The sequence below is a fragment of the Pinus tabuliformis genome, chromosome 2_1 (genome assembly GCF_031772625.1).
Source record: "Pinus tabuliformis cultivar Carrire ecotype Pingquan chromosome 2_1, CPIR1, whole genome shotgun sequence".
NCBI classification, from domain to species: Eukaryota; Viridiplantae; Streptophyta; class Pinopsida; order Pinales; family Pinaceae; genus Pinus; species Pinus tabuliformis.
In genome coordinates this window covers 509640133-509664210 of record NC_142299.1, presented here as the reverse complement: position 1 = coordinate 509664210, position 24078 = coordinate 509640133, and positions in this window count along the sequence as shown.

Sequence of the window (24078 nt, the reverse complement as noted above, 5' to 3'; positions counted from 1 at the left end):
CTCATTTAGAAATGACACCCCTGCAGTCATAAAAGGTAAAGGTTCTGATATTTTGAAAGAAAAAATGAAAGCTAGAAATGTTATGTATGTTGATGGCTTAAAGCATAATCTACTAAGTGTTAGCCAAATGTTTGATCAAGGAAATAAGGTAATGTTTCAATCAAATGGATGTATTGTTCGTGAGCTTGATACATGAGAAATAGTGATCAAAGGCATAAGAACTCAAAATAATTTATACATACTCAAGGGAGGACAACAAAAATGCTATCTAAGCAAGAATTATGAACACTGGCTATGGCATAGAAGATTGGGGCATCTAAGCTTCTCTCAGATAAGGAAAGCATGCAAATATCAGGTGGTTTGTGATCTCCCGAACATCAGAATTCCAAACAATACAATATGCAAATCATGTTAGTTTGGTAAGAAAACCAAAACCAATTTCCCTAAGAAGGAAGGATCAGCTAGTAAGCCACTTGAGCTTGTCCATACTGATTTATGTGGTCCATCAAGGAAAAAGTCACCTCGAGGAGAAGAATACTTTATAATGTTCATTGATGACTTTTCCAGGATGTGTTGGATAGGACTTCTGAAGCATAAAGACGAAGCTTTCAAAAAATTCAAAGCTTTCAAAGCCTTGTTTGAAAATGAATTAGATTGGAGAATCAAATGCCTCAGGTCTGATCGAAGAGGGGAATTTACCTTGGATGAATTTTTTGACTCTTGTGAAGAACATGGAATAAGAAGGGAATTCTCTACTGCAAGGACTCCTCACCAAAATGGATTAGTGGAAAGGATGAACAGAATAGTTCAACAAATGGCTTGTGCTATGCTTGATGAATCTGGAACTCCTGCAACCTTCTGGGGTGAAGCTGCATTTGCTATTATTACTATTCTCAACAAAACAAACATTTGGGTAAATAGCACTCAAACTCCTCATGAACTTTGGTATGGTAAGACTCCTACAGTAAAATACTTCAAGGTTTTTGGAAGAAAATGTTACATCAAAAGGACTATGACAACCTTGGCAAGTTTGAACCTAGAGCAGATGAAGGCATTCTACTTGGTTACTCCTCCTGAAGTAAAGGATATAAGTGTTACAATAAAAGAATTTGAAAAATTGGTGAAAGTATTGATGTGGTGGTTGATGAAGTAGAAGACAATCCAAAGCAGATAGAAACCGAAGGTTTTGAAGATGAAGAGGACTATCCTTCAACGTCAAATCAGACTAATGATGAAGAAGAAACCTATGAGGCACCAGAAGAATAGATAAGAATAGAAGAAAAGACTCCATCTAGGTATGTTCAGAAGAACCATCCACAGACTCAAATTTTGGGGCAGAAAGAGGTAGGTGTTCAAACAGGAAGAACTATAATAGAAGCTTCAAGCTATCTAGCATTGCTCTCTTCCACCAAACCACAACAAGTAAGTGAAGCATGCAAAGATGAATGTTGGGTCAAGGCGATGAATGAAGAACTTGAGCAGATTGAAAATAATAACACTTGGGAATTGGTTCCGAGAACTAATGATAAGAATGTCATAGGAACCAAATGGGTATTCAAAAATAAGCTGAACGAAAATGGAGATGTTATTAAGAACAATGCCAGACTTGTTTGTAAAGGGTATGCTCAACAAGAAGGTATAGACTTTGATAAAACTTTTGCACCGGTTGCTAGACTTGAAGCCATAAGAATGTTCCTTGCTCTTTCTAGCTTCCAGAAGTTCAAAGTATTTCAAATGGATGTGAAATTTGCCATTTTAAATGAAGACTTAGGAGAAGAAATGTATATTGAGCAACTAGATGGATTCATCCTTGGAAGATGATCCAAAACTTGTATGGAGACTTAAAATGGCACTCTATGGTCTTAAACAGGCTCCAAGGGCTTGGTATTATCGTTTGGACAAATACCTCCATCAACAAGGTTTTTCAAAAGGATCAGCAGATAGCAATCTATATATAAAAATTGATAATGATAAATTGCTAATACTTGTTGTGTATGTTGATGATATCATCTTTGGTAGCAACGAATAAGCCATGATTCAAAACTTTGCTTTGGTGATGCAGAAAGAATTTGAGATGTCCTTGCTTGGTGAGCCGACATATTTTCTTGGTTTACAAGTCCAACAAAATAAAGATGGTATCTTTCTATCATAAACCAAGTACCTCAAGTAGATCTTGAAGAAATATGGAATGGAAGATTCGAAACCAGTATGTACCCCTATGGTAACAGGATGCAGCGTTAGCGCAAATGATGATTCAGCAGCAATACATCAACTGACCTATAGATCCACGATTGATAGTCTCCTCTATCTAACAGGTACCCGACCAGACATCATGCATGCAGTGGGAATAGTTGGAAGATTCCAGGAAAATCCAAAAGAAGCACACCTTCAGGATGTTAAGAGGATTTCCAAATATCTTCAAGGAACACAAAACTATGGCCTATGGTATCCTAGAGATACAGATCTCACACTTCATGCATATACAGATGCAGATAGGGCAGGAAGCATGGATGACAGAAAAAGCACTAGTGGTGGTGCATTCTTTATGGGTTCCATATTAGTATCTTGGTTCAACAAGAAACAAAGTTCAATTGCTTTATCTACAGCTGAAGCAGAATATGTGGCTGATGCATCTTGCTGCACACAACTCCTTTGGATGATACAAACTTTGCAAGATTTTCAAATCACTTATACTCCACCTATTTCCATTTTATGTGATAATACAAGTGCAATCAGTATTTCAAAGAATCTAGTCATGCATTCAAAGACCAAGCACATATCTATCAAATATCATTTTCTCTGGGAACAAGTGCTTGAACAAAAGGTCAAATTGGAGTATGTTCCCTCCAAGGAATAGGTTGCTGATATACTCACCAAACCACTGCCCAGGGAGACATTTGAATACCTCAGATAGAAGTTAGGAGTAGTTGATGCATCATCTTGCTATTGAAACTTATCTATTTCAAAGAAAAGTGGTTGTATGCGAGTTTAATGAGGAGCATCCGCATACATACAGAGGTTTCTATGGATACAGTCACGTGTATGATTATTTGAAGAAAATAGTGGGCTGGACTTAGGATGAAAAGAGTCTGACATGGGTCTATCAGAGACCATCTGGCATAGGTTCAGGGGGAGCATATACTTCTAAAAATGCATTGTTGGCATTATCTTAGAAGATCTTGGTTCATTTTCACAGTTGTTTTTGGTTTCAGGTAGAACATGGTTGTTGGTTTGAACAATGATTGACAGATGCTACTGATGATAGTTGTTGATGACTATCATAGTCTTGTTTCATCTTTATGTCATGTATTTCTTTTATTATCAAAGTCATGTAACGGCCTATTTTGGTTTCCCACTATGCCTGATTGGATGATGTAATGTTCTTTTTTTGTCATGTGTAAACTTTTGGTGTATCCCCACTTGGTTGGGTGGATGAGTCAATATTGGTATATCCCCACTTGGTTGGGAGATGGATGCATGTATGAGTCCTTGGTGATAGGAAGGTCATTTATAATGTATAGAGTCATGTTCTTTCTTGTAGAACATCTTTCTGCAAGAACTTGCCTATAGACAGGGGGAGCATGGACAGCACAGGAGAGCAGAGATTTCAACATGTATTCAAGGAGAGCATAACCATTTTCCCTTGATGTCAAAGGGGGAGAATGACTTTGAATGACTTGGGGTTGCCATCAAGTCCAAAGTGGGAGATTGTTGGCATTATGACACAGGTTTGGCACTATGACACAGGTGTTGTCCTTGATGGAAACTCACTCAGATGACAAATCACAGTTCAGGATCTCAGAATGAAAGAAAAAGAAATATACGTAGTTTCCTATTAACCAAGCTACATATACATGCAAGATCACCGATCAAAAGGCGCATATGCGTATGCACACACTTTCATGAAGGGAAAAGTGCGTACATGTGGGAAAACTTGTTTTTTAATCCATGGTATTTAGTCCCTACTATTTGGACCTATGGCTTTGGACCATGGTATTGTGTCCAAAGTGTTGAACCCAGGTATTTGGTCCCAAGTATTGGTTCTAAATGGTTTTGGACAATGGTATTGAGTAAGGCCTGAGACTATAAAAAGGGAAGGAGATCATTAGGGAAAGTCATTCACTCAACGGATTGAATATATTATGAAGAACAAGATCCAGAATACTGGTCATTGGGTTATGGTGCATAACTGAATCTGAACCAAGAAGGAACCTGAGCACTAGAAGAAGGATAAGTTCTATGGATGGGTCAATATCTTAAGGCTTCAATAGTAGTATATTTGTGTGATTTTGATCTGTTATATTTGGCGCATGACTTGATCTATAAATCTGATAATCTGGGTATAACTGATGTCTGAATATTTGAAAAGGGTGAATTATCTTTTAGAGATCTATACACAGGTTCGGCACAGAAAAGGCACATACACACACTGGTTCAGTAATTCAAAGAAGCGTATACGATGGTTCCTCATCTTGAAGTAGCGTACGTCTAATCAAATATGTTTTAGCTACTTCTATTTGTTGTTGTAGTATTCTAGATTCAGGATTGGTGTCTGGTTACTGTTACTGTATTCTGGTTATAGCATTCATAGAAGTGATTGATTGATTTAGTTTGGGTTGATGCTAAGCGGATTGGTTGATGTAGTTACATTTGATTTTTTATTGATGTTATTAATGGATCCAGTCTGAAATTTATGAAACATGGTCCTTGATAGAAAACAAGGTTGTAGCCTTCTATAGGTTAGCACCTATGTACTAGTACTTCAACTAGTACAAGAGCTAAGGGGGTTGTAGCTCCCTTCCAGGAAAATCTGGAGAACGAGAGAAGGTTGTAGCCTTCTGCAGGTAGAAGCCTGCGTATTGGTATAAGACTGCACCAGTATAGAAATATTGTAAAAAGAAGTTTCTTATTAAAATAATATAGAGACGAATTGCAATAAGTGGTTTTCACCCACATTGGGTTTCCACCTTATATCTTGTGTTCATATGTGTGGTGATCTGTTCTATTTTACTACACCTATTTACTATTCTTATGGTTAATGAAGTTCTAATGCACTGATTAAAGATCAACATTTAATGGATTAACTAAATCATAAGTTTACTGGTATACGCTAGTTGCTTTAGACACAATTGTGTATATATGTGGTTTACCATAACTGAAGTAGCATATATATATATATATATATATATATATATATATATATATATCAGTATGAAAATGAAAAGGTGTTTGAGTTTATAATACTGATTGACCCCCCCTATCATTATTATTTCCAACAAATCAAGGAAATTCTCATGCCATTGATAGATCATGACCAATAAACCACACACGTATGCCATGCATGCAAAAACTAGTGAGGAAATCATACATGCAACTCAGTACCTGCAAGCCAAATCTATTGTAGTTGCTGATTTTGATGTCCTTTTTTCCTTTATTTCTCTTCCTTTGCCTTCTTGCTTAAAAACTCCAAGCATGCCACAGTCCCCAAGAGTGCTCCAAGGAAACTCTAAGTGTCGAAGAGTATGAGGTAGAGAGAATAGAGAGAGACCTCCAACACCAAACTGACAGAATTCTTCAATGACCAAGCTTTCCCACTGATCCTCAAAAGCCTTTTTATCAATGAAGTTTCTATTTTCTTCAATTTCCATTATTTTCCTTCAATTTCCTCCTCACATGTGACTTGTGACCTTTCACCTTCCTTTTCTCTTAATTTCCATTATCTTCATAAATAAATGTGCCAAAATTTTTATTTTAGCTTTCTAAAGCCTTAGTCATTGAATTTACCAATTTCCTTATGCATATTAAACCAAATGAACACCCAATAGGACGTTTAGCCCACCATTTAGCTTGGAATATGTGTCCCATGACTGTGGTATTATATATGTTTAGATGGATTTTTAACCAGGGTTGTTACAATCATAATAATGATCACAACATAATTAAAAGATATCATAAGGTCAAGGTTAAGAGAATTTCCTTTATCCGAGCACAACATGCACAACATTGAGCACAACAGTTCCTAACATAGCTAGGAGATTTTATGCCTCAAATCCATTTACTTTACCTTTCTGGTTACCTTTCTCATGATTGTTCTTCCACTGTCCATTTACCCCAATGGACCCAAGCAATCCAATCGCCTGTCATATTATTGTCTTTAGCTACCCTGTCTTCATGCAATGACTTCATTTGAGTCTTACATTACCTATTGGGTTTCATTCAATTCTCCCCAAGCTCCATTAAATTTCCACTTCTTCAACCAATTTTGAGGACCCTTAAAATAGAAATGCAATAAAAAGAAACAAATAAGATGAAATCCGTTGAAAACCAACAATAATACAATACCAAAAACAAAGTTCCATGGGCATGCACTAGACACAAACAAAACTACAAGTCAAGTGCAATACAATCACAAAATATAGAAAGCACAAAACTAGCAACAAACACAAAGACTTAACCCCATGGGTTCCCAATGCTTCCAAGGGAAAGATCAACCCAAGCCTTCTTCAATATTTCATGGAAATATCTTTTCTCATGCAACCCCCTGCATTGTACTACCATAAGCACACAATTTTCAAAGCATAAATAAACATAACAATATACCATTTAACTTACCCTGTTGTGCCAAGCACGATTCTTTGTAACAAAACACTAAAATATATCATGTCTCTAGGGAATCCAATTGATTGAAAAATTTAGCTATAACTATAAGCCAGTTGTGATACATTTCAAATCCATGTTCACGAATATAGAATATAAACACATAATTCCACACAAAATCAAAGTTAAGAAGACTTCCTATATTCATGCAAAATACTTATTCCTTTGGAATTATGGTTCCCAAACAATTCCTAATTCCTCAACTTTACCCTTTTTCCTTGTTGCAATTGAGTCTTACTAACTACTGTCACATCACCTAAATGTTAGTCAAATAAACAAATAAATTGTTACATCCATGCTGATACCAAGCATGTTTCGGTGCAACTCCTCACACATGTTAGCCACATTTTCCAAAGTTCAAGACATCATATGTATTAATTTTAAATCAAATTTTATCGATACAAACAACCATGTCATAATCAAATCACAATAATAAATCATAGTACTACAACTAGCACTCACTTAGACTCAAGTACATATCAACTATCTGAAGACATACTGTGTTAGTACAAATGACTTAAAACGAGATCATTCCTTTGCGCAATCTTATAGTCACATACTCATATCATGAAACTAATCAAACATTAAAACAACATGTAAACATACCATGTTAGATAAACCAAATAGATGACATAACCAAATACATACCTCAATGTATCTCAAGGCAGGATATCATATCTGCACAAGTCAATCTAGATTAGTGCGACTTAATATCACAAATATATCAACTCATACTTGAATACCGTGACCATAACCATCTGCACATCCAAATCGAGGCTATCACGATACATTAAATATCGAGAACTTATCTACAATGACCATACTCACCATGCATATGATGCAGTTCATATAGCAACAAGTTACTACCATGCATGACTATCTAGTGCACAGACATATGATTGCACTAAACAACTAGCATCAATCATGCATGTAAACACAAAAAAATAGAATCATAGGAATGTACATAACCGTAATGCGTACAACCAACATTAACGAACATACCTGCACGCCCAACATACCAACCTATATGATGATCCTCCCTCATCTTGAGGTCCAGTCTTTCAACCTCGCTTTGATGATCTGCATCTCCTTCTCTATCTTAGCCAACAAATTAGCTTCATTATGATATACACTGCAACAATGACTATCACAATTCATGCATAGCAATATCATAGACAACCAAAATGCATGCATGAAAAACACATTCTTCCCATCTAGTCTAATAGTTGAGTCTGGGAGCTCTGATACCATTCTTTAATACTCTCCTTCAACATTTACCCATGCTCACTAGTATAATGGGGTAAACATTTGATGAAGAGTTATTATTATATGACCAGACCTCATAGATACAATTATGAAAGTGGAGCCAACAACTAGAAACTTACAAACCTTCCTCAAGAGCTACAGGAGCCCCAGGAACTAACAACCACTCCAGGTACCCAATCCCTAAGATAAACTTCTTTTTACTGACGTGGACTCCTCGTCACATGCACAATCCTACATCCATGAAATTGTAGGCCTCCATTTGAATGCATAAGCTTGCAAGGTAACAACTGCAAGCACAATTTTCTAACTCTGAGCCTACAACTGTGACATTTGTGCCACATTTTCAAGGCTATTCTCCATATCATTTCCCCTACCCAACACATAATGAGATTTTCCAAACCAATAAATGACACAAATAAAAAGCCTCTAATACAAAAATTGATCAAGGACTTGACCTAACTAGCCCTAACCATGACATACATTTCGTTAAACATATGGAAAACATGTATTCTACAAGTCATGATTGCATATCTGAACAATGGGTTGTGAAACTTATATGATATTCATCAATAAGGTCTCATGCCCTCTCATCTTAGCTGAAATATCACTTTTTAGATCATACAAACATTCACCAATCAATAGATAAAGAACTCATGACAAGAGAAATCTGAGATACACATCCTACGACCAACATATAATCATACATTGACCAACATGTAAATCATGGCAGCTCGGCCATAATAACACCGAAATAATGCCAACATATATACATGAATCATAATAGAATAATAGCTCTTACTAGCATATGAAATTACCAACCAATTCAGGGACTTCCACGTACCACCCAGCCATAAATTCGGTTGAACCAAATATCTCTTTCATCTAATCACCCCAGTGCCATATTCCAATCATGAATGTGGAATCTCCTAGAATAAACAAACAAAAACCAAACCAGGGGTTATAGAGGCGAAACCACCTCAACCTCAACCAATGATTCCACCTCACAGTGGGAAATCACTAACACCAACCAAATCAGTCTCTACCCAAGTTATCGAGGGCACTAAACACTTTTTTCTAGCTCAGCTCCATGACTAGTAACTCAATCGACAACCATCATCAGGCTTCAAATAATTTTTCCAACAAAGGATCTAGAACTAGTAACTCAATGCACCAAGGGCTCCAAAGCATTTCTCTAACCAATGCATCCAAGACTAGTAACTCAACCCAAGCTATTACAGGGCTTCTAGAGTATTTGTTGAACCAAGGCTCCAGGAATTAGTAACTCAACCCACATTTGTAAGGAACATGAGCACACATTAGAAAAAAATGAGGAAACCCACAACACCATGACTCTAGGAAATGGAAAGGTTAGGAAAATCCACTATCAATCTAGGCAATCATCCATGCCAATGAAAGATCATAACCAAATAGCCACATGCATATATCATGTATGCCAAGGCTAGAAAGGAAACCATACATGCAATGTAAAACCGTCGTCCCACATTTAGCAAAGTTAACCAGTCCACTTGGGTAAACAACTGATGAGAATCTACTACGATTTGATTCAACTCCCCATGTATAGTTAAGGAAGTGGAACTGACAAAACATAATCAATCCAACCTCTCACATAGGTTACAAAACCTCTAGGAGCAAACCAACCTTTTCAAGTGACCAACCCTTAAGTAAACTTAACATTTTACTGACCTAGAGTCTCAGTCGCTCCCATGACATGGGAATGCATGCAACTAGGACCCTCTAGTCACTCCCACAATAAGGGAATGCCATCAACTGGGGACTTTTTCAACTAGTTGTGAGCCCATAACCCTAGATTTTGTGCCACCTTTTGAGGACAAGGAATCAGGCCACTGCCTAGAACTTCATGAAACTTTCATAAATGAAAAATTACATCAGGACAATGATACTAATGAAAATACTTGAATAAAGGCTTGATTGGGCACTTTTTTTCTATTCAGCAACCCCCCCATTTATTGGTTTAATAGTTAACATTCTATTGAAAAATGGGGACCCTTTATTGAAAAACCCTCCAAGAAAAATTTAGCACTTAGGTGCGCTCTTTTAAATTTTTAGAAATAAATCAAAATATCAAGTCAAAAACCTTTAAAACTAACATTTTTTCCTTTTTTTGCATATCACTAGACTAGGTGTGTGAATGTTTAATTAACAACCAAAATCTGTGAATTGTGAAAGAAGGGACCATCGTATTTAACTTAGGATATCATTAGACTTTTCGTTCAAAGCTAAAACTTAAAGTATTCATTGTAAAATGTATTGCTTACTACAATCACATATTAGATTTCACAAAAAGACACAATTCACAAAGCCTATCGTAATATGCGAAATGCGATATTGCGGTAGAGCGAGCCAATACTTATCGCACCGTAGGCATTTTACTTAAAAGCCAATTTTATGAACTGCAAGGGTTTTCGAAGTGCGATAGAACCTAGACCCGATAAAAACAAATATTATAAACTATACGTTAAGTTTGGCACTTAGTAAAAAGTACTTTATGAAGTATTTTTTCATTTAGGAAAAGTACGCTCTAAACGATAAAGAATATGTCACTCATGTCGCATCCCGAAGAATTCTAAACGACTCTAGAAAAACACACAACCAAAATAAGATAGTGCGATTTGTGATATTGTGATAATCTGATAGCAATTGAAAAATTGGCATTTTCACAGTTTAAACTCGCCACCTTAAAGTTTTTCCCTTCCCGTTTGTGATGCATTAGTTTAATGAGTAACAAAGGTAATGATAAGAGACCTTCGTGGTTATTTAATAATTTTAATGGAAGTTATGTTAAATAGTAGCCTGACGTGATACAATATCTTTTCATCTGTGTTTTGAATAAAATATCCTTTCTTGTAACCTTTTGAGGTTAACTATATAATTTAATTCTCACTCTATTTATCGAATAACTTTCGTTTGCTCCATTTTAGGAACCCTACATAGAAAACATTGTTAGAAAGAATGGAAAAGAAGGGAAAGACGACTTCTTATGAGAAATCAAACATGGTATCACTTTTCTCTGATACCACATGCAGTAAGGACGAAGGAACTGTGACATGGCAGGCCATGTATAACTTCATATAAGAAGAGCAGCCTAGGCCACTGGTAACAAAGGCCATGGTTGATGCTCAGCAGTCATCTGACACCTCCTATCTCATAACAGCATGTTCATTCTTGCATTGAATAGTTGTGAGACCAAAGATAATACCATACATGGATATGGTCAAATGGGTAATTGATGAGGTAGACATCTCAGACAAAACCTTCAAGAATAAAGGGAAACATGTCATGGGGTCATTCTCAATAGAAAACTTACGACTAATGTACCAGTTACGAGAACCTCAAAATCTCTACAACAAACAATTCCTTGAGCAATTCACCATAGAAAACAAGGACCCTTTAGAGCTTACGTAGGCCTAGAGATCAAGTGGAGTCAAACTCAAATAGGATAGAACTGGTATGTACTCAATGGCGTCCATTTCTCCTCCTAATAGTTTCACAGTAGCAATGATATGTATGTTATTCGGTAAACCCGATAGCACCAAATTTTCCATAGAATGGCTCCCATTAATACATGCAGCAGTTAATGCAACAATTATGAACACTGTGAATATAGAAGGAAAATAATTCATTCTTTAAGGGTTTTTTTGCCTTTCTTTATGAGCGATTTTGTTATGGATACAATTAATTTTAGTTCTCAGTTTCTGAATATGTGATGGAAATGGATTGTACATAACCTACTTCCCATCTACATATACCATAAAATTTTGTGGGAATCCCAATTGCACCCCCACTTTTATGAAATCTATCAAGGTATTATGTTACCTATTCATAAAGCAGTTTTTGATAAAACAACCCCTAAGTTTTCTCAAGAGGCCGAAGTAGATATATTGACAGTAAACAGATGGTTTGAGGAAGAGACATTCACCTGCATTAGATTTTTTGGGAGCATTGCTTCTCCACATGTCCTCCCATATTATGTCCCCTACAAACTTTACACCAGAGAAATAACCTACTAGACTATAGTAGAAGGTGGCTTAACTAGAGGACTCAAGGAGCATAAGAAAGCCATTTTGCTGACCTTCCCATTACAATGTCGTGCCTTTGCACTACAAGATTATGGACATGAATTAAAGGAAGAAGAGATTATTATGTCTCTGAAATTGGCTACAGTTCCCAGAAGACAATACGACCCAAATGGCATTGTTAAGGATTTGCTACTATGGTAAAATTCAAAAAATTCACCCATGAAGAGGATGCCTTCAATGACCTCTTCCTACAAGAAGAAACATTTTCACAAGTTCTACATATGGAATCACTAATTTTGACCCCGGAAGATATCAATTCTTTCCATCTGTACAAAAATAAGAGACTATTAAAGGTCCCATTGGACCTACTACAGATTGAACCAATAAGAGAGCCAACTCCTAGCGTAATCTTGTAGGGAATTTCCAAAGAAAATTCTGAAGAAGAAACCCAAGAAAATTCAATTGATGAGATAGAGCCCTCAGAGTGACAATCTCAAAATGGAGGAGGAAACACAAATAACATCTTTGAGAGAGATAGAGTTGAAAGTATAGAGGAGATGACCGAGCAGGCCTTGGCAAAGAAAGAGGAAAAGTTTGCTTCTACTTCAAATCAGTCAGGAAAATCTCTAATCATTGACTTGGAACACGAATGGGAGTAATTCAATAAAAAGCTCCATACATATACAAATCTTGAGCAAACATCGAAACTACTAACTCTCAAGCAAACCTAGCATAAAGCAAATCCAGAAACTACAGGGGAAGGAGCTATAGGCACCCAAGACATTGAGGTTATTCCTCCTATTCCTACTTCTAAAATTTTTCTTAAGAATTGAGGAAATACCTCCATTACATAGATTCTACAGTCCTACCCACAAGGTTGTAGTGAAAAGACAAAGGAAGAAAAGGAAACTAGACACCACTATTGTTGTGACTTCCGAAAATGAACCAGTGGATATTATGTGGAAGAACACGTGTATCAACCCATCAGAGAATATCACAAAGTTGTTGCAGTTCACAGGATCTTATGCTACAACCACCCTCAACAAGGCGACTAAAGTCAAAATGTTGTTGAAGCAAAAGGAACAGAAAATTCTATTGCTAGAACAACAATTAGCCCAAGAAAAAACTAATCGGCAAGCAGAATTATAGGTAGCCCAACTTCAAAGAGAATTTGAGCAGATGAGGATGCAGGACTAGGCCACCTTAGTGGAAAAAGATTCACAAATGAAAGCCATGATAGATAAATTCAAAGACAACCCACAAATTGATGAATTCATTAAAGAAGAAACTAACCTCAATTCCCTATTAATCAAACAAGAGGAAGTATTCTTCCAAAATATTTCACAAATAAATCCTTATTGTAAAACCAATGATAAATTTGATGAACCAAATAATTGATATGCGACTTTAGTATGAAGAAATCCACAAAAGGGTTTTTGAATTTATCACTTGAAAAGAATCATAGGATGGAACAAAGGCCGACCTCCCAAAGCTGGAGGAGCCTAACAAAGATATTTTTTTACACATTGGGATTCTCGATTGAAACAGGAAGAAAGGGAAACAATGATAGCAACAGGAGTAGCAAGAAGCATAATAGAGGCCCTAAATGAAAACCTTCATGGTGAAAATATTGTAAAAGAGTGTGTACCAGGGTTTCTACCAAACTTTAAGAAACTAGAGCAACAATGGAAACGGACAACACAGGAAAAGGAAGAGGCTATTAAACAACTAACTAGCATGAATTGGGAGCCATACTAGTAGTTTCTAGTAAAAACACATGGACAGTGGATGCCTCTAAGGTGTTGAACAACCTCTACACAAAATATGGTGCCATCATTGAGAGATGCCATATTTGCTAGGCATTTAAAATCTACAATCAGCTAGTTGTCTCAGCTCAAGCCAATGACTGATATTGGTGACCATAGAGATCAAGTTCAAAGGAGCTAGTCATCAATTTATTTTTAGTTTTAGTTTTATTTTTGCTCATTCTGAGGAAGGTTGTTTGAAACCTCCTTAGTTATATTTGTATATAATCTATTTTGGGACATATATTTTAGTATTTAAACCCCTCTCATGCATTTAGAGAAGGGTCCAAATTTTTATCAAAAACACTTTTCAAGACATTACACGTCTATACTTTTGAGGAGGTTTTCATGAAATGAATGGAATGGGATCAATTTTTCTTTAAATATCTAGCATGCTCTACTAAAATGCACTTTTGTACTCTTAGAATGTGTTGGATTTGATGAAATTGGGTCAATATTGTTGAAGCACATGAGGAGGAGTTATCACATATGGTAATTTTATCATATGATTATGTTTTATTTATGTATTAGGCAATACTTCATTCAATTGTTTTATGTATAAAATTTAGAATTATGGTTTTTCATTATTGCACTTCTGTATGATGTTCGCTCTGATTTCATTTTGAATACATAAATGAATTTAATATGTGATATATTTCTCCCAAATGTTTTGTCTAACTATTTATCCAAAATAATTATTGTTAAACGATTTCGTTTCTTTTGGCAGTTGAATCATCTGGATTACCAATTGTTGTAAGACATCATTGTTGATTGCATATCGTATTTTATTCTTGGGTATATTTATAATTAGATAAAGTTATATTAAGACGTATGCATGTGTTTGGTAGTTAGATTAGATTACATTTAGCTAAAACATTTCCCGTTACATCCTATATCATCCCATCATCATTATCAGCTCAACCCTTTCTGGGAAACTGGTCCCATTATCCCTAGTCGGAACCACTATACCAAATGGAAAAGGAGTTGCTTGCAAGGTCTAGACCTGGTGGTTTTCCCCCATGTTGTCACAGAGATTTTAGAGGCTTCAACAATTTTGCACTAGAAGGAGGGCCTAACTATGAATGGCAAGAAAATCTAAATCAGAAAGCCATTCTGAGAGTAAAACTCCCTCACCATCACCTCCAACTCCTCGGTCACATTCCAAATCGCCAAATCCTAGGCATGATGTTATAAAGAAATCCTTATGTTGGGTGTGGAGCCTGATTATCTTCTATATTCAAAGGTATCGCCACATAGGACCCCAGTTCGAAATGGGGGCGGCAACGCTGCCTGTAAAATATTCGCTACAGGGGGGTTCAGGGGGGGCGGTTGCGACCTTTGGGAGCCCCCCACCTAGCGGGGGGTTTTGAGGGCAGTGCCCCAGAAGCTAAAAACAGCTGTAAAATTGCCTTGTAAAAGTATAGTAATTTCTAGTCAATCTGGGCCGTTCATTAGGCGGATGATCTGACGGTAGAACTTATGTTTAGTTTAGGGTTTTTTGCCGTAGAAGGCAACCCCTCTCTTTGTATGAGGGTATTGTATTTGAGGCTGTGTGATAGATGTGTATTCTGTGTGAGCGAGAAATAGAGAGGTGAGACTGTGAGAGAAAACAGAGGATATTACAACAGATTTGCTGTAGGTTGTGTCTCTTCATTTTGCTGGATAATAGAAAGGAAGGACTGGCTGTTCGGGGTGGACGTAGCCCAAACTGGGTGAACCACGTATATTTGTGTCTCTCTTGTTTTGTGCATTTTTTTTGTTTATATTTCTGCAATATTTTATGTGTTCCATTGCTCCGTAATATATAATTTTCTAACAACTGGTATCAGAGTTGAAGGTCTATTTGGCTGATAAACTCGCAGGAAAGAAGGGTTCCTGGTTCGAGTGGGAGCAATGGCGGAATATGGTAAGTTTAGGGTCGAGAAATTTAACGGCCAAAACTTCTCGCTGTGGAAGATGCAGATGGAAGATTATCTGTATCAGAAAGATCTATACCTACCATTGGGCGGAAGAACAAAGATGCCGACAGGTATGAAAGACGAAGAATGGAACCTTCTCGATAGAAAGGCACTCGGAACAATATGGTTGTGCCTTGCTCCATCAGTCGCCTTCAACATTTCGAAGGAAACCATGACAGAGGGTTTGATGCAGACGTTGTCGAAACTATATGAAAAACCCTCGGCCTCAAACAAGGTATTTCTTATGAAACGATTATTTAATATGAATATGTCGGAAGGTGGATCTATTGCAAACCATTTAAATGATTTTAATACAGTTACAAGTCAGTTAAGTTCTGTAGGGGTAAACTTTGATGATGAAGTTAGAGCTCTGCTATTCTTGTGCTCATTACCAGAAAGTTGGAATGGTTTGGTAATGGCCATTAGTAACTCCGTTTATGGATCTAGTACTTTAAAGTTTGATGATGTTGTCGTTGCTATCCTTAGCGAGGAAATGCGACGGAAAAGCTCCGGTGAGACATCGGGAAATGCTTTGAGTGTAGAGTCTAGAGGAAGAAAAATGGAAAGAGGAAAGAGCTCAGGATATCGCAGTAAATCAAGGAAAGGCAGATCCAAGTCCAGATCGGGGATAGTGTGCTGGAAATGTGGAAAGAAAGGACACCTAAAGAAAGACTGTAGATCTCGGAAGGGAAAAGAAGGAGATGCACAACAAGAAAACAATCATGAAGCAAATGTGACAGGTGAGGTGTTACAAGATGATTTGATTCTTTCTTTCGAAAATATTACTGATTCCTGGGTGGTAGATTCAGGGGCTTCATTCCATGCCACACCTGATAAGAAATACTTTCATGACTATGTTCAAGGAGATTTTGGACAAGTTCGTCTGGGTGATGATAAACCCTGTAAAATCGTTGGAATGGGTAAGGTTCTTGTAAAATAGCAGAATGGAAACCAATGGCTATTAAAGGAGGTAAGGCATGTTCCAGATCTAAAGAAAAATCTGATTTCAACAGGGCAGTTAGGTGGTGAAGGTTGTGTGACAACTTTCACAAATAAAGCTTGGAAAGTCACCAAAGGAGCCCTGGTAATAGCAAAAGGTGAAAAGGTTGGTACATTGTATTTATGCAATGGTATTTCTAACTCTGTTAATGCTTTAACTTCCAAAGGAGCAGATGTAGCATTATGGCATCATAGGCTCAGACACATGAGTGAAAAGGGGATGAAGATTCTTCACTCAAGGAATTTGTTGCCGGGTTTGAAGAATGTTGATTTGGACTTCTGTGAGAATTGCATTTATGGAAAACAGAAGAGAGTCAGATTTCTCAGAGTTGGGAAAGAAAAGAAGAATGAAAAATTAGAGCTTGTGCATAAAGATTTATGGGGACCTGCTCAGGTATCATCTCTTGGTGGCTCTCGTTATTATGTTACTTTTATTGATGATGCAACTAGAAAAACTTGGATTTATTGTATTAAAAATAAATCTGATGTATTTGATACTTTCAAGAAATGGAACGCTTTGGTTGAGATTGAGACAGGAAAGAAATTGAAGTGTCTTAGATCAGACAATGGAGGTGAATATTGCAGCAAAGAGTTTGATAGGTACTGTTCAGAGCATGGAATTCGCAGAGAGAAGATAGTTCCAAGAACACCACAAGAAAATGGTGTGTCAGAAAGGATGAACAGAAAAATCATGGAGCGTGCAAGGTGCATGAGATTGCATGCAGGATTTCCTCTAGAGTTTTGGGCAGATGCTGTAGATACTGCTGTTTATCTAATAAACAGAGGGCCTTCAAGTTCCTTGGATGGTGGTGTTCCAGAGGAAGCATGGACAGGTAAAAAGGTAAACTACTCTATTTTAAAGCCTTTTGGTTGTGAGGCCTTTGTCCATATTGATAAAGAAAATAGAACAAAGCTTGAGGCAAAGTCAAAGAAATGTACCTTTATTGGATATGGTGTTAATGATTTTGTTTATCGCTTATATGATTATGAAAATCACAAAACCATTAGGAGCAGAGATGTAATATTCAATGAAAATGTCTTGTATAAGAATCAGTTGCAGGAATAGAAACAGGAAAAGGAAAACAAGGAATACACAGTTCTTGATGAAATCACTGAAAAAGGAAAGGTGCCTGAAAATAATAATAATCAACAACCACAACAACAGCAACCACCACAACAACAACAGGCACCCCAAACACCTGAAAGTGGTGTTAGAAGATCTACTAGGATAAGTAGACCCCCTGAACGATACTCTCCTTCATTATATTATTTATTGTTGACTGATTCCGGTGAACCCGAATGTTATGAAGAAGCAATGCAGGTTGAAAGCAGGAAGAAGTGGGAGGTAGCCATGGAAGAAGAGATGGACTCCTTAATGCATAACCAGACTTGGGATTTAGTTAGGTTGCCTGTAGGAAAAACTACATTGAAGAATAAATGGGTTTACAGGTTGTAGGAAGAAGATGGAGGAAAATAGAGGTATAAAGCTGAATTGTGGTGAAGGGGTTTGCACAGAAGAAAGGTATTGATTTTGATGAAATATTTTCTCCTGTTGTTAAAATGACTTCAATCAGAACCATTTTAAGTCTTGTAGCAGCTGAAGATTTGCATCTTGAGCAGTTAGATGTAAAGACAGCCTTTCTCCATGGGGATTTGGAGGAAGAGATATATATGCAGCAGCCACAAGGATATGAGGTGAAAGGGAAGGAGAAACTAGTGTGTAGGTTGAAGAAGAGCTTGTATGGCTTAAAACAGGCTCCAAGGCAGTGGTATCTAAAATTTGACAAGTTTATGTCTGAACAAGGTTATACTAGATGTCACTCTGATCATTGTGTTTATTTGAAAAAGAAAAATGATGGCAGGTATATTATATTGTTATTGTATGTAGATGATATGCTTGTTGTAGGATCTAACATGCAGGAAATAAATGTGCTCAAAAGAAAATTGGCAAATTCATTTGCAATGAAGGATTTGGGAGCTGCAAAACAAATCCTTGGTATGAGAATAAATAGAGATAGGAAAAATTGTAAATTAACATTGTCTCAGAATGAGTACATACAAAAGGTGTTGAAAAGATTTAACATGCACAATGCAAAACCAGTTAGTACACCTTTTTCTAGCCATTTCAAACTTAGCAAGGAAATGTGCCCAAAGACCCAAGAAGACATGGATTATATGTCTAAAGTTCCATATGCATCAGCAGTTGGAAGCTTAATGTATGTAATGGTCTGCACAAGGCCTGATATTGCACATGCAGTGGGAGTTGTAAGCAGGTACATGAACAATCCAGGAAAGGAACATTGGATGGCAGTGAAATGGATTCTCAGATATTTGAAAGGTACCACAAATCAAGCATTATGCTTTGGTGGTGCAAACATTTCTCTACAGGGATACGTTGATGCAGATATGGCAGGTGACAGAGATAACAGGAGGAGCACTGCAGGATATGTATTTACTGTTGGAGGAACAGCTGTCAGTTGGGTTTCAAAAATCCAAAGTGTTGTTGCACTTTCAACAACAGAAGCAGAGTATGTTGTTGCTACAAAGGCTAGTAAAGAAATGATTTGGTTACAAAGGTTTATGGGTGAATTGGGTAAGGAGCATGATATGGGCACGTTATACAGTGATAGCCAAAGTGCCATTCATCTTGCAAAGAACTCAGCATTTCATTCTAGGACTAAACACATACAGCTCAAGTACCATTTCATATGATCAGTGTTGGAAGATGGAGAGTTGAAGCTGGAAAAGATACACACTAGCCAGAATCCTGCAGATATGCTAACAAAAGTTGTAACCAGAGAGAAACCGAGAATATGCTCAGTTTCTGTTGGTCTTCAAGGATGACGATGAAGATGGGAAACAACCAGGTCCGAAGAGGAGTCATTGTCCAGCAAATGGAGTAGCGGTGGAGTTGCTACAATCAGTATCCAAGTGGGAGATTGTTGGGTGTGGAGCCTGATTATCTTCTATATTCAAAGGTATCGCCACATAGGACCCCAGTTCGAAATGGGGGCGGCAACGCCGCCCATAAAATATTCTCTGCAGGGGCGTCCACGGGGGGCGGCTGCGACCTTTGGGAGCCCCCTGGTGGGGGTTTCGGGGGCAGTGCCCCCGAAGCTAAAAACAATTGTAAAATTGCCTTGTAAAAGTATAGTAATTTCTAGTCAATCTGGGCCGTTCATTAGGCGGATGATCTGACAGTAGAACTTATGTTTAGTTTAGGGTTTTTTGCCCTATAAGGCAACCCCTCTCTTTGTATGAGGGTATTGTATTTGAGGTTGTGTGGTAGATGTGTATTCTACGTGAGCGAGAAACAGAGAGGTGAGACTGTGAGAGAAAACAGACGATATTACAGCGGATTTTCTGTAGGTTGTGTCTCTTCATTTTGCTAGATAATAGAAAGGAAGGACTGGCTGTTCGGGGTGGACGTAGCCCAAACTGGGTGAACCATGTATATCTGTGTCTCTCTTGTTTTGTGCATTTTCTGTGTTTATATTTCTGCAATATTTTATGTGTTCTATTGCTCCGTAATAAATAATTTTCTAACACCTTAGAATCCTCTATTGTTTTCCCAAGGAAATCAAATTAATCTTCTTCTACATAGACTCCTGAAGTTATGTCTTTAATCCATAAACTACAAGGGATTTCTCTATCCCAAGAAGAATTTGAATTATCCCAAGCTAGTGTTTCTTCTCAGCTTCCTTCCTCTCAAAGGTTAACCAAGTCGTAGAGTGAAAAATTTGGGATTCCCCCATTTGAATTTCCTCTACTCACCCTAGAAGAAAAACTAAGAAAAAAAAATCTGAAGCTCATAGTGAGATTCCCTCATCATCACCTGAAACACCCTCATCCACTCCATCCACCTCATCACAAAATCAATCATCCACCTCACAACTCCAGATCATGATTTACAGTCCTACTAAAGCACAAGCCTCCTCTACCCAATCACCTTCAACTACTGAAACGTCTTCCTCTACAAAGATACCCACGATTTCTCAAAGACCATGGACAAATCCAGGATTTGTTTGAATGGCAGCGCTATTACATCCACTACCTGTGCATCCAATGAAATGGTTGCCAAAATTCAACCCTGATGATGGTCTACCTGCTGAAGAACACATAATTAACTTCATGTTGTCCAGAAATTTGAATGGAGTGGTAGAAGAAGATGTAGTTGTAACATTATTCCCTTATACCTTACAAGGATCAGTAGGATCATGGTATTTTTCATTACCATCTAGTTCCATTAATAGTTTTGATGTCTTTCAAGAGCAGTTCCTAACCAAGTTTGGAGATGACCGATCGATAGCTACTCTTCTCAATGATCTCTCCAACTTGAAAGCCAAACCTAGATAACTGATTAAGGACTTCAATTCACGTTCTAATAAGTTACTGAATAAGATACCAATGGCATCCAAACCCATCGATGAAGTTGAAAATGAATGGTACGTTCTTGCTCTTCCCTTAAGCATAGCTATATTTTTTGATAGAGCTGCCAAACTAACTTTGGTAGAAAACATGAAGGAAACCATAGTTGTATAAAAACAAATTATAGCTTTAGATAAGAATAATGCACTAGAAGAATGAAAATCCAAAAAGGTAACTTTTAGGGATGAATCCAAGAAAAAAACATCTAAAGATTCTTTTGATCTTGAAGGTCTACAAAAGGTCCTTAAAACCACGTCCAATGAAATGGTAGACATTAAAAAATAGCTAGCTGAGACTTCTTCAAGGAAACGTCATAGAGCTTACAAAATATATCCTTTCTCTGATCCTATACCTCCAAATACAATATCAAATGCTGAATCATATGTGGAGGAAGAAGAAATCTCAACAACTGAAGATCAAACTGATCTTGAAGATGTGTTTGACTTACAAGGAATGTGGACTTTCATTCTTCCTAATGAATAATCACAAGAAGCATTACCTATCCCAACCAGGAGTAGGAGCACTATTTATTTTCCACAAACAAATAAAAATAGAAAACATGAACTCCAGGTCCCAAAGATAAAGTAATAGGTAAGAAATGTTCCCGCAAATCCACTAAAACCACGCCCCAATAAAATTTTTCACCTTCAGCCAAAACTTTGTTAGTATCTGATGAAATGGAATAAAACATCGTAGAAGATATGAAAATGACTAGTGCTAATATTACATTCCACGAGCTTAACAAGTTAAAACATCAAGAAAAGCTATTTGTCAAAGAGCTAAAAGCAGTCCCTACTTCTCCTCTTCCTGATGTTGTAATCTCACATGCTGATCAACAAATGGGAAGGCCTCCTACTACATCATTAGTTAAAACCAGTTCATCTCATATCGCTCTAATAGGAGGAAGATCGAATCCCATACACCTCTATTTATTTTGACTTTTGAATTTTAAATAAGAATTTTTACAATTGTTTGGTTGATTTTGTAGCTTCATCCAACATTCTACCAAAAACAATTTGTGCAAAATTGAATGTGGAACCCCAAAAATCTATTGGTTGCATCATACAGTTAGATAGATCTCAAGTCGAAGTTATAGGAGAACTCAATCAGGTCACTATTAAACTTTCAGCAAACTCAAAAGTATGTCAAGTGATTGATATTCTTGTGGTTGATATCCCATAATTCTATGACTTGATCCATAGTAGAGACTGGTTAGAAAAGCTTCATGACTATTTCGCAACCAACTGGTCGCATATGTGGCTTCGATATAATGGTAAGCCGAATCAAATAAGGGTTGACTGTGAGAAACATGAAAATTATATCGTTGCAAAACTAGAGGGAGAAAATAAGCCCTTCATAGACAACAACAAAATCATTGGAAATTATTCAGTTGAATCATTTCTAGGCAATTTCAATGCAAATACTTCACCCTTTTTCGAAAATTTTGTTATATTGCAAGTTGAAAATTATTCTCAAACTAATTATTTTAAGTGTATAAATTTTGTAGATAAACCTGTAGTTGAATCTTTATTTTGAAAATTATTTTTTGATTGATCTAAATCTAAAGATGGAGCTAGAGTAGGTTTCATATTGGTTAGCCCCAAAGGGGAAAAAACTATGTTAGCATGCAGAATTGAATTCGAATGCACAAATAACACTATCGAATATGAAGCATTAGTTGAAGGGTTGTACAAAACCATCGACCTTGATATCAAATATCTTCAGGTGTTTGGAGATTCATAAATTGTAATTAAATAGGTGAGAAACACTATCCACTATCTCTTTGTATATTTGAAACATTATCAATCACTAGTCCAGGACCTCACCTCCCATTTCACAACATTTAACATTTTCCGTATCCCAAGACTTCAAAATTCAAGTGCTAATATTTTGACTAATGTTACATCCAAGTAGATTCCAACAAGAGATTATAGCCCCGATTGCTCTTCTATTGAATTAATTTTTAGGCCTTCTATTCCCGACAATATCACCAATTGGAGCATTTTTAATAATGATCCAGATATCATAATTTTTCTAACATCTAAAGGCTCTTATGATGATTAGATAATAGATGAAGATCAACATGAAACCCAACTTAAGCAATAAATAATTGAAAATTCCAGACCTAAATTTGTGGTTAAGATTGAAGACATATATGATATTAAGACAGATTCAAGAAACCCACTAACTCAAAACTTTAGAGCTCAACTTTGAGGTTTGAATTAGTTAATCTTGGAAGTAACCTTAAACTTCAAAATATTAATCGGGGACTTGGTCTTACACTTGATGAAAGACTAGCCTTTATTCATTTGTTAAGGAAATACAAAAATGTTTTTTCTTGGAACTAGGAAGATATTAATACATATGATACTTCCATCATTCAGTATACCATTCCCATGATATCTGATGAAAAGCTTGTACAACAGAAGTTGAGAAAGATTTATCTGAATTTAGAAAATCAGATCAAATTTGAATTGAATAAGCTTCTCAAAGCGAAAATAATTTTTCCTGTCAGGCATTCAAAGTGGGTTTATAACCTTGTTCTAGTCAGGAGAAAGGATGGTGATATTCGAATATGTATATATTTTTGCAATCTCAACAAAGCTTGTCAGAAGGACAACTTTCCATTACCTCCTATGGAGCAGATACTACAATCAGTTGGAGGCTTAGAACTAATGTCTTTTCTAGATGGATTTGTAGGTTATAATAAGATTCTTGTACATCCAGATGATCGGATAAAGACCACATTTCGAGCCAAATGGGGAACATATGTCTACAAAAAAATGTCATTTGGGTTAATCAATGTTGGTTCAACATTTCAGAGAGCCATGGATATAGATTTCAATGGTTTGGTGAATAAATCAGTGGTAATTTATTTAGATAACATAATTGTGTATTCAAAGAAGC